The sequence below is a fragment of the Mycteria americana genome, chromosome 2 (assembly GCF_035582795.1).
Source record: "Mycteria americana isolate JAX WOST 10 ecotype Jacksonville Zoo and Gardens chromosome 2, USCA_MyAme_1.0, whole genome shotgun sequence".
NCBI classification, from domain to species: Eukaryota; Metazoa; Chordata; class Aves; order Ciconiiformes; family Ciconiidae; genus Mycteria; species Mycteria americana.
The window spans coordinates 149,848,148-149,860,611 of NC_134366.1; the positions used below are offsets into that span (position 1 = coordinate 149,848,148).

General features: G+C 46.4%; 1 protein-coding gene and 1 long non-coding RNA gene across 2 annotated transcripts in view; one reads left to right on the forward strand and one right to left on the reverse strand.

Annotated features, from left to right (window-relative positions):
* The window catches only part of LOC142406288 (uncharacterized), a 330,017-nt gene that overhangs the window by 292,538 nt on the left and 25,015 nt on the right, over window positions 1-12,464 (forward strand). The gene's annotated exons all lie outside the window — the stretch shown is intronic.
* LOC142406283 (uncharacterized) lies at window positions 1,318-10,597 on the reverse strand. Its single transcript, XR_012774534.1, has 3 exons — window positions 9,098-10,597; window positions 6,757-7,034; window positions 1,318-4,849 (listed from the first exon to the last, which is right to left on the reverse strand). It is a non-coding gene; the product is annotated as an uncharacterized LOC142406283 (long non-coding RNA).

Below are 12,464 nucleotides of genomic sequence, written 5' to 3' on the forward strand. Positions count from 1 at the left end.
TCTGAATCCCAGACAACTCACAGATATCTGTACAAAGATGAAGGTAAAATAGTCATTACCTACATGGCTAGGGGGCATCTGATGTAAAGTGCATTCCCTGGCTTTTGGCTTATGGTTTGTAAAGGAGTGCAGAACACTTTCATCTCCCTTTCAGCCCATCTGTGGCTTCAGCTGACAGGACGAAATGTGGCACAACAGAGCCAGACAATAAACTATTGTACAGTGGAGCAGGAAGCAACAGGTAATGTTTAGAGGAATTAAATTATTTTTGGATCTGATACTGATAATCAGTTTAGGCGAGGGGTATCCAGTGCAAATTTATCCAACATTTTTAAAAGACTGGGAGCACTCAAGAAGCAGATAAGTTAAAGTGCAGTATAAATGAACCATTCATGAACTCCAAGACTTCCTTGCCTGCATACAAAGCATATGAGAGCCGACCTTGTTGCCTGTCATCCTGGACTTTTTTTAATTAACAGTTGTGAGCCATTGTTGTGCAGTATGTCTGATACTGGCGAGAGAGCTTTATGCCTTTTACAGAGGAACAGAGAGCATATTAACATTTGCAGAGGAACAGAGAGCATACTCCCAGAAATACAGAAGAGTACTGGATATCATTCCATCTTCAAATATCTGAATTTCATCCAAATGATAATGTGAAACCTTCACATGATATTAATCTATTAAAAACTGAGGCACTGGAAGTCAGGCTGGTGTACAGCTATTTAAAACAGCTGCTAGAGCAATGCTTATTTAATTAATCTAAGCTTTGTGTCATTCTAGATGTCTGTGGACTGGTTCCCATCCAAAGCCATGCCACTTTTCGAGAGTGGCCACTATAGTGATCCAAACAAATACAGACCAGAGCCCCCATCACCTGTTCTAGGCAAAAAATGCTGGAATAACAGCGGTGTCAGTCAGTGCAGCTCTCTGCTCTCACAGCGTGTGTTTATTTACGAAATACCTGGGTCTGCAGCCCTCTCTGCAGGTCTGCTTGGCTGGAGCCCTCCTCTGCAAGGCTGTGCCGGGCACTGTCACCGGCCAGGCAGCCGGAGGGGAAGCAACGTTGACGCTTCCTTTCCAAGAGGGCAGGGGAGAAGAAAGAAAGCAGGCTCCCCCAGTTATCTGGTAGAAGCAATAAAGTGCTTTCTACAGCTGTCAGGACAACCCAGGGAGATCTACCAGACAGCATCAGCTCGACCCTGTTTTCTGTCCCAAAGCCGAACAGTTGACACGTCAAAACCTTGCTGCCAATGCCTGCACCAGCCCAGGTCTCCATAGGGGCCGATGCTGCAAGGTGCTGAGCACCCTTGAGCAAACAAACGCCTGGAAACGTTTCTGTCGGGACAGCACAATGCATTAGAAAGTATTATTTGCAGTCAACAGGGCACAAAATGAACAGTTATTTCCATCACCCCTGTTTTCACTGTCACTGTGTCGTGTTTGCATTTCATATACATGTATTTTCTATGGGGGGTGTTTATCTGAGGTGCCCTGTCGTCCGCTCAAGGTAAAGCATTAACCTGGAACTATGTAACCAGACATTTGCTGAGCGAGGAGCAGATCCAGCATCTATTCCTCACATAGCTCCAAACAGCTATTGCAAATAAGGGGAATATTTGTTTGTGTGTGTTGTTTTCAGCTGGCCTGGCTCTAAGATATTATCAGTACACGTGTGTGGAGGAAGTTTGTTAGGACCGAGCTTGTGCTGTTGGGGAACCTGAGAAATGTGAGGGGAAATCAAGGAAAAATCTTAACAGATGCAGCCTGAAAACAAAAAGCATTTTTTTGAAAGAATGCAAAGGAAAAATCAATTATTTTCTGAGGATCTGTTATGCCATGTCTGGAGACGTCAAAGTGTAAAACAAAGAGTTTTAATTCAACTTCAAGTGAAAATCTTGACTCAAACTTTAACACGGAGCTGCTACCAACATCTTCATTTTATAACATGTAAAGCACACATGCAACCACAGAGCTATTAATTTCCATGCACAGAAACTTTTGAAGGCACAACACCAGCTGCTTAAATATGTCTATAATTATTCACGCATTAACACCTACTGAATTAGCAGCATTAGCACCTACTGAATCATCTTGTACGCATTTAAATAAATTAAGGCTGGGATTCGGTCGCGCTGGCCCAGGAGGCTGTTGTTGCTGGGCTTACAGATGCAGTGCTGCTTGACCTGCCAGGCCTGCAAAGGGGGTGAAAGATGTTACAAATGCCTTTTTAAAAAAGCCTGCCCTCAGACGATGGCAGTTGGCACTGGAATTTATTCCCTCTGATTCCTTGTTTTTGTTTCAATTGAGGAAGATTCTTGTTGCCTTTTTCTTTTCCTTCTGCAGTCTTTTTACTAGGCCCCATTAGGAAACTCTCATTTCTCCATCTGTCTCAGAGCTTATTTTATGTGGAAATATTTCAAAACTCACGCAGCTCTTGTTCAGCCCCATGCCACTGAAAGAAGTTCAAAGTTGGGCAGGGCACCAAGTCAGCAGACATTAATAACATTACCTTGCAACCATTCAAAACCTGTCATTTGTTAAGTCTGTCCCTCTCTCATTGCAGCAGGCATAAATCATGTGTATAAATGAGCTCCTACCCACAAAGGAGAGCTGATTTTAACATCTAAGGCTGCGCTGTCACCATCAGAATTCTTTTTTTTTTTTTCTCACTGTTCTTATTTTTGAGTCCAAAACCAGAAGGGAGGCAACCCAATGCCAATACACCCCAGGAACATTTTGGGAAAAGGAGATAAGCAACTTCTGCATGAAAACCTCAGCCCTCCCCAGCCCTTCCCACTCAGATCCCACGTACACATCCAGCACAGCAGAAGTATCCTCCACATCCCACCGTCAGCACCTGTATCAGCCGGGTGGGGAGAGGGGCTGCCCAAGGGAGGGCAGCGGGTGTCCACATTGCCCGAGCAATGACGGGGCTCTGGAGGGACCGTCCTCCCCCACAACTTCTCCTGCTCTTGGCAACTGCTCTTCTAGCACTGAAACGTCTGTGTCCAGTGGTGTCCTTCTGCAAAAGTCTTGCCAAATCTGACGAGAAAGTAAATCTTTACATCACCACACCACATTGTCATGGGGCTGAGGGTTGTGGGTCGCAGGAGAGGTTCCCACCCGCCAAGGCAGCCCCTTGTCCCTTCCCTCACCCCTCTCCTGCAGGCACCAACCTGCTGCTTCCTACGAGATAGCCTCCCAGGCAATGTGGACTGATCCCACAAACTGAAACACACAAAATTCCACTTAAAACATACATAAGAGAAAACTTTTTTATGGTGAGGGTGGTCAAGCACTGGCACAGGCTGACCAGAAAGGTTGTGGAGTCTCCATCCCTGGAGATACTCAAAGCCCGACTGGGCACGGGCCTGGGCAACCTGCTGCAGCTGACCTTGCTTGAGCAGGGGTTGGAGAAGACAATCTCCAGAGGTACCTGCCAGCCTCAGTTACTGTGTCACACTGTGACCCTGTGACTGTGCCTCCCAGCTGCCCTCAGACACCATATACCCGCTGCGTGCCTCCCACCTCTAATGCAACGTCCCATCTCTAGTCCAAACCATCCTGTGGCCAGAAAATGTCCTCTACTGTGCTGTGAGGCAACAGCCCTGAGAGAGCATTCCCCCCAGGCCGGAGTGCCTGCTGTCCTGCAGGTCATGGGAAGAGAGGAGGCATCCTTCCCTTTTTATGCGTTCGTGTATACACCAACTCCTTGCTCACCTCTGGTGCCCACCGCTCGAGCCTGGAACCAGGCACTGGAATGAGCTGGTGCCCAGGGCTGTACACAGCTACCGCCCTGCAGCACCGCCGTTCTCCCACACAGCCTCGAGCAGCACATATGGTTGCAGACGATCATGGCAAGTGCTGTCCTAACCACAGGCTTCCTGCCATGAGAAATCATAGTGATTGGGAAATCATAGCTTTCTGGGACAAACCATTGCAAAGCAGCTCTTCAGAGCCTGCCTTGACTCTTTTATCCACCGGTAGGTCTGAATCACTCTGGCTGGCCTTTTCCTTTTTGAAAGCCACTTCAGACTGCTCTTTTTGTTCATACTCTCAGCCATGAATTTTATCTAATCTGCAAAAACACCTAAGGATGATTTTTGCTTCAGCAAGCATTGTGGAGTCTTCCTCCTTAGAGACAGTCTTTTCTATTTCACTGGAGCTACGCAAGCTGACTCCTCAGGGCTCTATGTTATAAGTTAAGAAAGCGCTAAAACCACCCTATTTATCACAGGAAAATCCAGGTACCATATGACCACTGTGACTTCCAGTGTCCTTCTCAGAGCCATAATCCACCCTCTGGAGTCCTCACTTCAGTCTGTTTCTGCTGACAAGTTTCAAACCAGTTACAAGTTTCAAGTTGCTTCAGCTCCTTCCTTTTAGTGGAAAATCTTCTGGGGAGTATAACAATCAGGTTACCAACAACCTCAGCAAAACCTTTGCAGACTAAAAATGATGCTTTGTAGATGCTGCCTTCAACAATTTCCTATCTAAGGCTTGTCGCTTTGCCTTTTTGGGAAACTTCCAGACACTGCTATCATTTTTTTGTAAAGCCTCCAGCTCATATTTTATGTCCTCTTTTAATTCGTTCTCTGAAGTCTCCAGCTGCTTCAAGTCTTAATTCCTACTGCAAAATCCACGGGTCTTGTTTTATATCTTGTTTGTGATTTCTTCAGGTCTTTTCCTAACTCCAGTCAGGCCATTTTGATATCTCCATCATTTGGTTCTTCTCAGTTCAACGAGACCATCAGCTCCCAAGCCCTTTTGCCAGGACTGCTTTTCTGCCTGACTCTGGGGTTGTGCTTCCCAACCCAGGCAGCACTGGGAGTTCTCCTCCTCGTTTCTGTTAAGAAAAGTAGATGGCAGAATCAGGGATTTCACTGATGTGATCCCGTTCAGTTACAAAAATAAAAAGAGAAAACATGTTCTACAAACACATTTGGACTCAAAGTAGGAAGATACGATTTCTTATCTATTTCTGGCCCCCACTCCCAGGCAGTACTCTACTCCGGTCTCTCTCAGGATCACATTACAAATGCTTCCCTCTGGCTGTCTTTAGCTGAACACTGCCCTTTTTGCCTGCTTTTCTGGTGATCTGGCTTCATTTTTCATGTCATGGTTCTACCGCAGGTAACACCCGGTCACTTGTTACCTGCCCCCAGTGAAACCTCTCTGCCCACACAGCTTCCCTCCCCCCAGCCCTGCCTCCTGTCCACCGTTTGATCAATGGATTTTCTTGTTTTGCTTGTCATATACCTACAACAAGCTTCACCATTTCTTAGAAGTAATCTATAGGATGATTCATGTTGTTTTGTGTTATGACTAAGCCTGGAGTGTTCCAGCCCTAGGAAATGTCCCTGGGTGAGCAGCACCTTTGCCATCAAACAGCTGTACCCAACATGCCTTCTTTCCTACCACATCAAAAAGGGAGAACTGGAGGATACTCTTACCCAAAGGTAGCAGTCATCTCAGTGCCTTTTCTCAGCTATCCTGGCAGAGTTTCTAGAAATGGAAATAATCTGTGGCCAGAAGTAACTGAGAAGAGGGATGGAGATACAAAGGAGAGGAAGGGTGAGGATGAATTCATCATTTGTTGTTTGTGGTGTCCATGCCAGCTTTCAAGGAAATCTTGTATCATGGCCTTTGCAGTCACAGGCTGTATTTGGACAGTCTGGGTCCAGCCAGTCCTGGGGCATGGACGGGCGGGAGTGCAATGGGGACAATGCTTGCGTCTCGGGGGCAGACTGCCAGGCGACGAGATAACATGGGCACCTTCCATGACAAGCCACTTCCGCTGGGTCACCCTGTGCCCACCACCCTCAAGGGTCACCTAATGCTGCTCCTCCTTATGACCTGCAGCAGAGTTTGGGCTTGCTTGGGTCTACCTTGGGCAGCAGCACCATCTCCCAGCTCTTCACTCAGGCCATGTCCATGCAGTTCCGGAGTCTCAAATCAGGCACTGTCCTCCCCAACTTCCTACTGCCTCCCACCAAGGTGGAACCCCAGATCCATGTCCTACACTTGTCCCCCTCACCACCCCTAAAAGGTAGGAGCACATCTTCTCATGCCATCCTCACCTCCTGACTACTACACTTCTTGCTTTAGCTTCTGAACTCAACCTGTCCTTCTCCTCAGCCTGATATAAAAACATCTGCAAAGGTCCAGGCAGCAGTACCAGCTCTGGACTCTGTCAAGGCACCAGCTTTTACTGGAGATAAAAGACACCTGCCCCACAGCATCTGTAAGAGGCCGTATCAGAGCTAACAGCATCCATTGCCCCTAGCTTTAAGCTTTGAAGTGCTTTGGTGTCAGTCAGGGACCAGTTTGGGACCCCCTGCTTCTCAGTAACCTATTTGCAAGTCTTTCAAAGATAAATATATTCCCAGAGCCAGATGTACACAGTTTTTACAATATCTGCATTTTTACTTCACCCTATACCCTGTTCCTACTAGCCCAAAAGATTAAAAAGCTGACTGCTACTGTCCTGGGAAACCAGAAGCTGACTGCAGACCCAAAAGAACACAGTTTTCCTTTTCTTCTGAGCCATCAGTAACAAAACACTGAGTTTTGCATGGCTGCAAGAATACCAGAAAAACAGTATCAGATGCATCCAGATCTTAAACACCCCTCTTCCACCCATGCAGGCACACACATACACACCCAGAGCAGAGGCCAAGAGGAACAATAAAAAGCTCTGTAGAAATATTTATTTTAAAATAGAAGCTATAGCTCAGCTCCGCACTGACTTACAGGACAGTCGCCTGTGTTGCTTCTCTGCAGGGGCCTGTGAAACATTGCCCGTAGCAGCCGAGCAGGCTGACAAAACCCTGGCGGTTCCTGCAGGGTTGGAAGGACTCAGCACAGTGCTTCTCGCAGCCAGGCAGCACCACCACTCCGTATTGACATTGGCAGCGCTGCACAGGTCCATCAGAGGGACGGAGGGAAACTGGTGACATCATGCAGCCTTCATCCCACCACGGTGACCCACATCAAAGGCAATTTAATCACTGCCCAGAGGAATGGACGTTCTGTAACACACAATGAATCACGTTTTGAAGTCCTTGGAGGTCAGAAACAGCTCCTGGCAAACCCAAAGGAGGAAGATGATGTGGATGACAACCCTCTACAGCAGACCCCAGAGAGACTGTAACCCTGATGATGAACTAGCCCCCTCAAAGGGTTAGCCCTCGCATTCTGTAATAGCTGGCTAACGTGGGGTTATCAGTAGCTCTGCAGGGACACTGATACACACAGCATGGTTATCCCAGGTGTTAATATGGCTCAAGAAAGACAATCCTATTGTCAATATCCTTGGTCAGAAAGGATTAGAACAGTTAAATCGGTAGAAGATCCAAGTTGTGTGATTTAGCTGAGCACAGCTTGGTATCACAACAGTGCTCTAGGCTGCCTTTCCAGTCCTATCAATCCAGGTCTGGTGGGTAAAAGCACGGTCCTTTAGCCACGCTTTCCACCAACAGCCAGCTCCCCTTGCTCTCCTTGCTTCAGCAGTACTTCTGCACCAGCAAGGGTGTGATCATAGAATCATAGACTCACTTAGGTTGGAAAAGACCCTTAAGATCATCGAGTCCAACCGTCATGGAGGACCATTACTTCCCTGGCCCCATCACACTGCACAGATGAGACCTTGGAGGTTGTATGCTGCAATCACTACATATCTACATCCTGTCAGCATCTTGTGGCAAGCCCACTTGGCAAAGTCAGACAATTTGGCCTAGCAGCTTTAGAAGAGGTAAGGAAACCAAACACTATGGCCAGATACAGCCACAAAAACTCATGACTTTTTTAAGTTTTTGTTAATAAAGAACATGTGTCTGAAAGGTTATCTAGCACTGATCAAGTTAAAGGTTACCCTACGCCTGCTCTAGAACTGTATAATGTCTAATTGTATCTCAAGGCTAACTTGAAGTTGTACATGGCCATTTAAATATTATTCATTGTTGACCACTTTTGCATATATCAATTTTTACTTAAATGCTTACACACCCGCACACATACACACTCATATATATATACACAAATAATGTCTTCTTTATGGCTGGATAGCAAAAAAACATAAATTAAAATGTTATGAGACTCCCTTGTATTTCTAAACCTGTAAAATATTAATTAAAAAATTGCAAAATGTCCAAAATATGCAGGGGAATATAGTATTCCTAAAGTTCAGTCCTATTACTCACTGCTAGCTAGGCCTGCTCAGAAAACCAGAACTCTATTTCGTGCAAAACATGAAGGTTATCATATTTCATTTCTCTGTAGAATGAAATCAAAATACAACTTTCTCCATGAAAGTTTTCATGAAAAAACAGACTCACAAGACATCTGATGGCCCCACAGGGTGACCTGGACTCCCTAGTTTGGCTGAGGGACTTGAACCTCAGTCTCTGATATCCCAGGCTCTCTCCAAGGAACGGTGAAATTCCTTCTGGATGTGAGAAACTTACTCAGCAGCTTCAGCTAGGTACTTTTGTGTTTTAGCAAAATGTTCCACAATTATATGTTTTGATGAATCTGTGATTCTGTGAAGCATTTCACATTAAAAGCCTTTCTCAGCTGGACAGCAAATGCTTTATTCTGGTTAGTTCTTCAGATTAACTCATTGGAGACAAGGCTTTTCTGTCCATGGGTACCACCTCCACTTTAGTACATCTCTGGGAGGAAAGGTCATAAACACAGGAGAGACACAATGGGAATTTCTGGATGTCTGAAATCAATTGAATGTGTGTGGGAACCTCTTAGGATCCAAGTGGATCCACCCACTGGTGCAGCTCCCCCTCTCAAATCCAAGCTCTGCAAGGCCAGGGAGATGGTTCATTGGCCATGTACTGCCACCGTGGGCTTCCAAGTCCCACCAGCTGAAGCCACGCTGGATTCTCAGCAGCTGACAAAACGTTACTTGCAGGTACTTCAATATATTGAACATAGTAAAGAGCAGGACATTTGTGAACAGCTGCTTGGGGGACAGAGGTGAGTGGAGACCTTTGCTTTTTTTTTTATGAGTATATTGCAGCTGCTGGCAGGTCTCTGTTCACAGTTGACAAAGGAGCAGAGGAAGACAGAGGTTGTTGCTTACAGAGGGGAGGAGGCCTGTGTCTGCATCTGCAAGGGATTGGAAATCCAGAGATTATTCACCGCAGCTGCAAGCTTCATCGTGGGCAACTTCAGCAGAAAGAGTTTTTCTACGTGCCAAAAAGATCATCTCAGAGTGTTTAGTTGTCCCTAACTGTACTGAGCAAAGCAGAAATGTCATGATTTCTTTGATCAACCGTTCAAAGGAGTACTCGAAATCCTGAGGTTGTTTGCAGACTCATTTTCAGCCGAACCTAAAGAAGGTAAGGGCAGAGTCTGTTCAGAACTGATAGTTACCATGTGCTGATCCGCTCTCCTAACAAGCTTCCAGACAGAAAAGTGAGGATTTTCTCTATAAACCTGCCAAGCTGCAGCTCCCCTAAGTCAAGTGAGAGAGCTCCCATTTGCATAAACCTCTTTGGAAGACCTTCTGTGTGTGAAGAGGGGGTTTTTTCTGGTCTGGATCTGACCAAATTGGAACATTGCAACTGCCCAGCAGACTCACTCAAATTTCTATGGCCATCTCAAAGGCAAAGCTGTTGGTTTGAGAGGAGCAAGGGACAGATTTCCCATTGACATCCCTTTCCCGGCTGTGACAGGAAACCACAATGTCTTTATTGTTCAGGTGTTTAATGCAGTCAGAGCAGTCAGTAATAAAAAATAATGACTCTGTGTATGTATCACAGACCAAAATCCAGTGATATGCAATTCTGTGCAGTCCTCAGGCTTCCTCCATGCACTGCTGTCAAAGTCATGTGCCTCTGCTGTGCAATTCTAAAACAGGTCTTTTTTTCTATGAAATATAATTGCCCATGGCTTTTCCTGAAGATGGTGAGAAGATTTCTCTTCTCTAAGGACCTCCACAGAAAGTGAACATTGCAAAACAAGAATCCAGGATTATGCTGCCTCCAGGGACTCCAAACCATACCTACCTGTCGTGCACTGCTGCCTTCACTGAAATACCTTCTCAGAGCTCATGTCTCTTACTACCACTGTTAGTGCGAATCCTCCCAACCTTTCTCCTTTCCTGTGTGATTTGGCCAGCTTTTTCAGAAAGGCAGGTTTGCAAAAAGTTGCACTTCTGAGGGCATGTCTGCACTCCTGGTTAGACCTAGATCCAGTCCTCAGGCCTGCAGACAGTAGTGTCCATATTGCAAGACTGGGTCTACTGTGGGACTGGCCCCACAGTACATCTATCAATAACCCCCTTGGCCATGCCCTGTGCCATGATCAGCACTGGGCCAGGAAGCCCTCTGCAGTCCTGGAAAACAACCTCAGCTCCCTTTTGGAGAAATACTGAATAGGATGTGCGTTCACTTTTCGACACAGTAAGTAGGATTTCATTGCCTCAGCACTGGTGTTTAGGCCTATTTGAGATGCCTCAGCCAGCCTCACCTGGCCCCCAGCAGTTAGCACAGTCTCCCATAAACCTTCTCCCCATCAACCACCAGCTGATGTTCCTGGTGTCTCACGACCTCTCAAATGGCACTAGACACCTACGGTTGGGAAACTGCACTGAGCTGGTTGGTGGCTTCCCTAGGAAACTCCCAAGGGGGGTTAGATCACACACCTAAATGCTTAAATAGAGACTCGTGGTTTAAGGCTGAGCTACCCATTTTCTAAAATGATTTGGAAGTGATTTTGTTGTCTGACTCAGTTTGTAAATGCAGACAGCAGGGAGTGCATCTGCTTACATATAGAATCATAGAATCATAGAATCGTTTAGGTTGGAAAAGACCTTTAAGATCATCAAGTCCAACCGTTAACCTAGCACTGCCAAGTCCACCACTAAACTATGACACCCTAAACATCACATCTACGCGTCTTTTAATACCTCCAGGGATGGTGACTCAACCACTTCCCTGGGCAGCCTGTTCCAATGCTTGATAACCCTTTCAGTGATGAAATTTTTCCTAATATTCAGTCTAAACCTCCCCTGGTGCAACTTGAGGCCATTTCCTCTTGTCTTATGGCTTGTTACTTGGAAGAAGACACCAACACCCACCTCGCTACAACCTCCTTTCAGGTAGTTGTAGAGAGGGACAAGGTCTCCCCTCAGCCTCCTTTTCTCCAGGCTAAACAACCCCAGTTCCCTCAGCCGCTCCTCATTCCCTCATTCCCTCCTTGTTCTCCAGACCCTTCACCAGCTTTGTTGCCCTTCTTTGAACATGCTCCAGCACCTCAATGTCTTTCTTGTAGCAAGGGGCCCAAAACTGAACACAGGATTCAAGCTGTGGTCTCACCAGTGCTGAGTACAGGGGGACGGTCACTTCCTTACTACTGCTGGCCACACTATTTCTGATACAAGCCAGGATGCTGTTGGCCTTCTTGGCCACCTGAGCACACTGCTGGCTCATATTCAGCCGGCTGTTGACCAACACCCCCAGGTCCTTTTCCGCCGGGCAGCTTTCCAGCCACTCTTCCCCAAGCCTGTAGCGTTGCATGGGGTTGTTGTGACCCAAGTGCAGGACCTAAGCCTTGCTGAACCTCATACAACTGGCCTCAGCCCATCTATCCAGCCTGTTCAGATCCTTCTGTAGAGCCTTCCTACCCTCAAGCAGATCTACACTCCCACCCAACTTGGTGTCGTCTGCAAACTTATGTATGTGAATGTTTAACTTGTTCCCTGTATGTGTGCCTGTCAGTGAGTGTGTGCATACCAGTCCCAGCACACAGATGACACTCAACAAGCACCAAAAGCAGGTGGAGATAGTGCAGCTCCTGGCTTGGCTCTAGATCTAGATCTGAACTCTTTCAAAGTCAGGAGGTGTTGGGATCTGAGGTTTTGCAGCAGACATAGCCCTGCAAACCTCAGCTTCACCTGCTCCCTCCTGCTGCCTCCCACCATGGAGCGGCAGAGGAAAGCAGGGAAAGCTGACTTTGCCAATTGGGCACAACCATGCATGAGGGGAAAATTCCTCCCTGGTCCCTGCAGGGGAGTTCGTGTGTACACTGGTGCAAGAGGTCTACTTACCTCAATCTTTGCTTGCCAAAGATTACACTTCCAAGTGTAATTAATTGACATAAAATTATCCAGCCATTTTTCAAATCCTAACTCATTGTTTGAATCGGTGACCTCCTGTAGTACCAAATTCCACAGGTTGACTACATACTGTGTGAAGTAATATTTCTATCCATTTACTAGCCATTAATTTCTGGCCTTTGGGAAATCTGAAATATGTCTGATCATGTGAAGGATCTTGAGCCATTCATAGTTGTGTGTTGTGCGAAATACATTTGCTCGTTTAACTAACTCCCAAGCTTATTTGGCCTTGACTTGAGCACCAGGCAAGACAAATCAGCCCAGAAAGCAAGAGAAACAGCAAGAAGCAAACTGCCAGCTGTTAGATGAGCAAATGGGGAGCTACAGA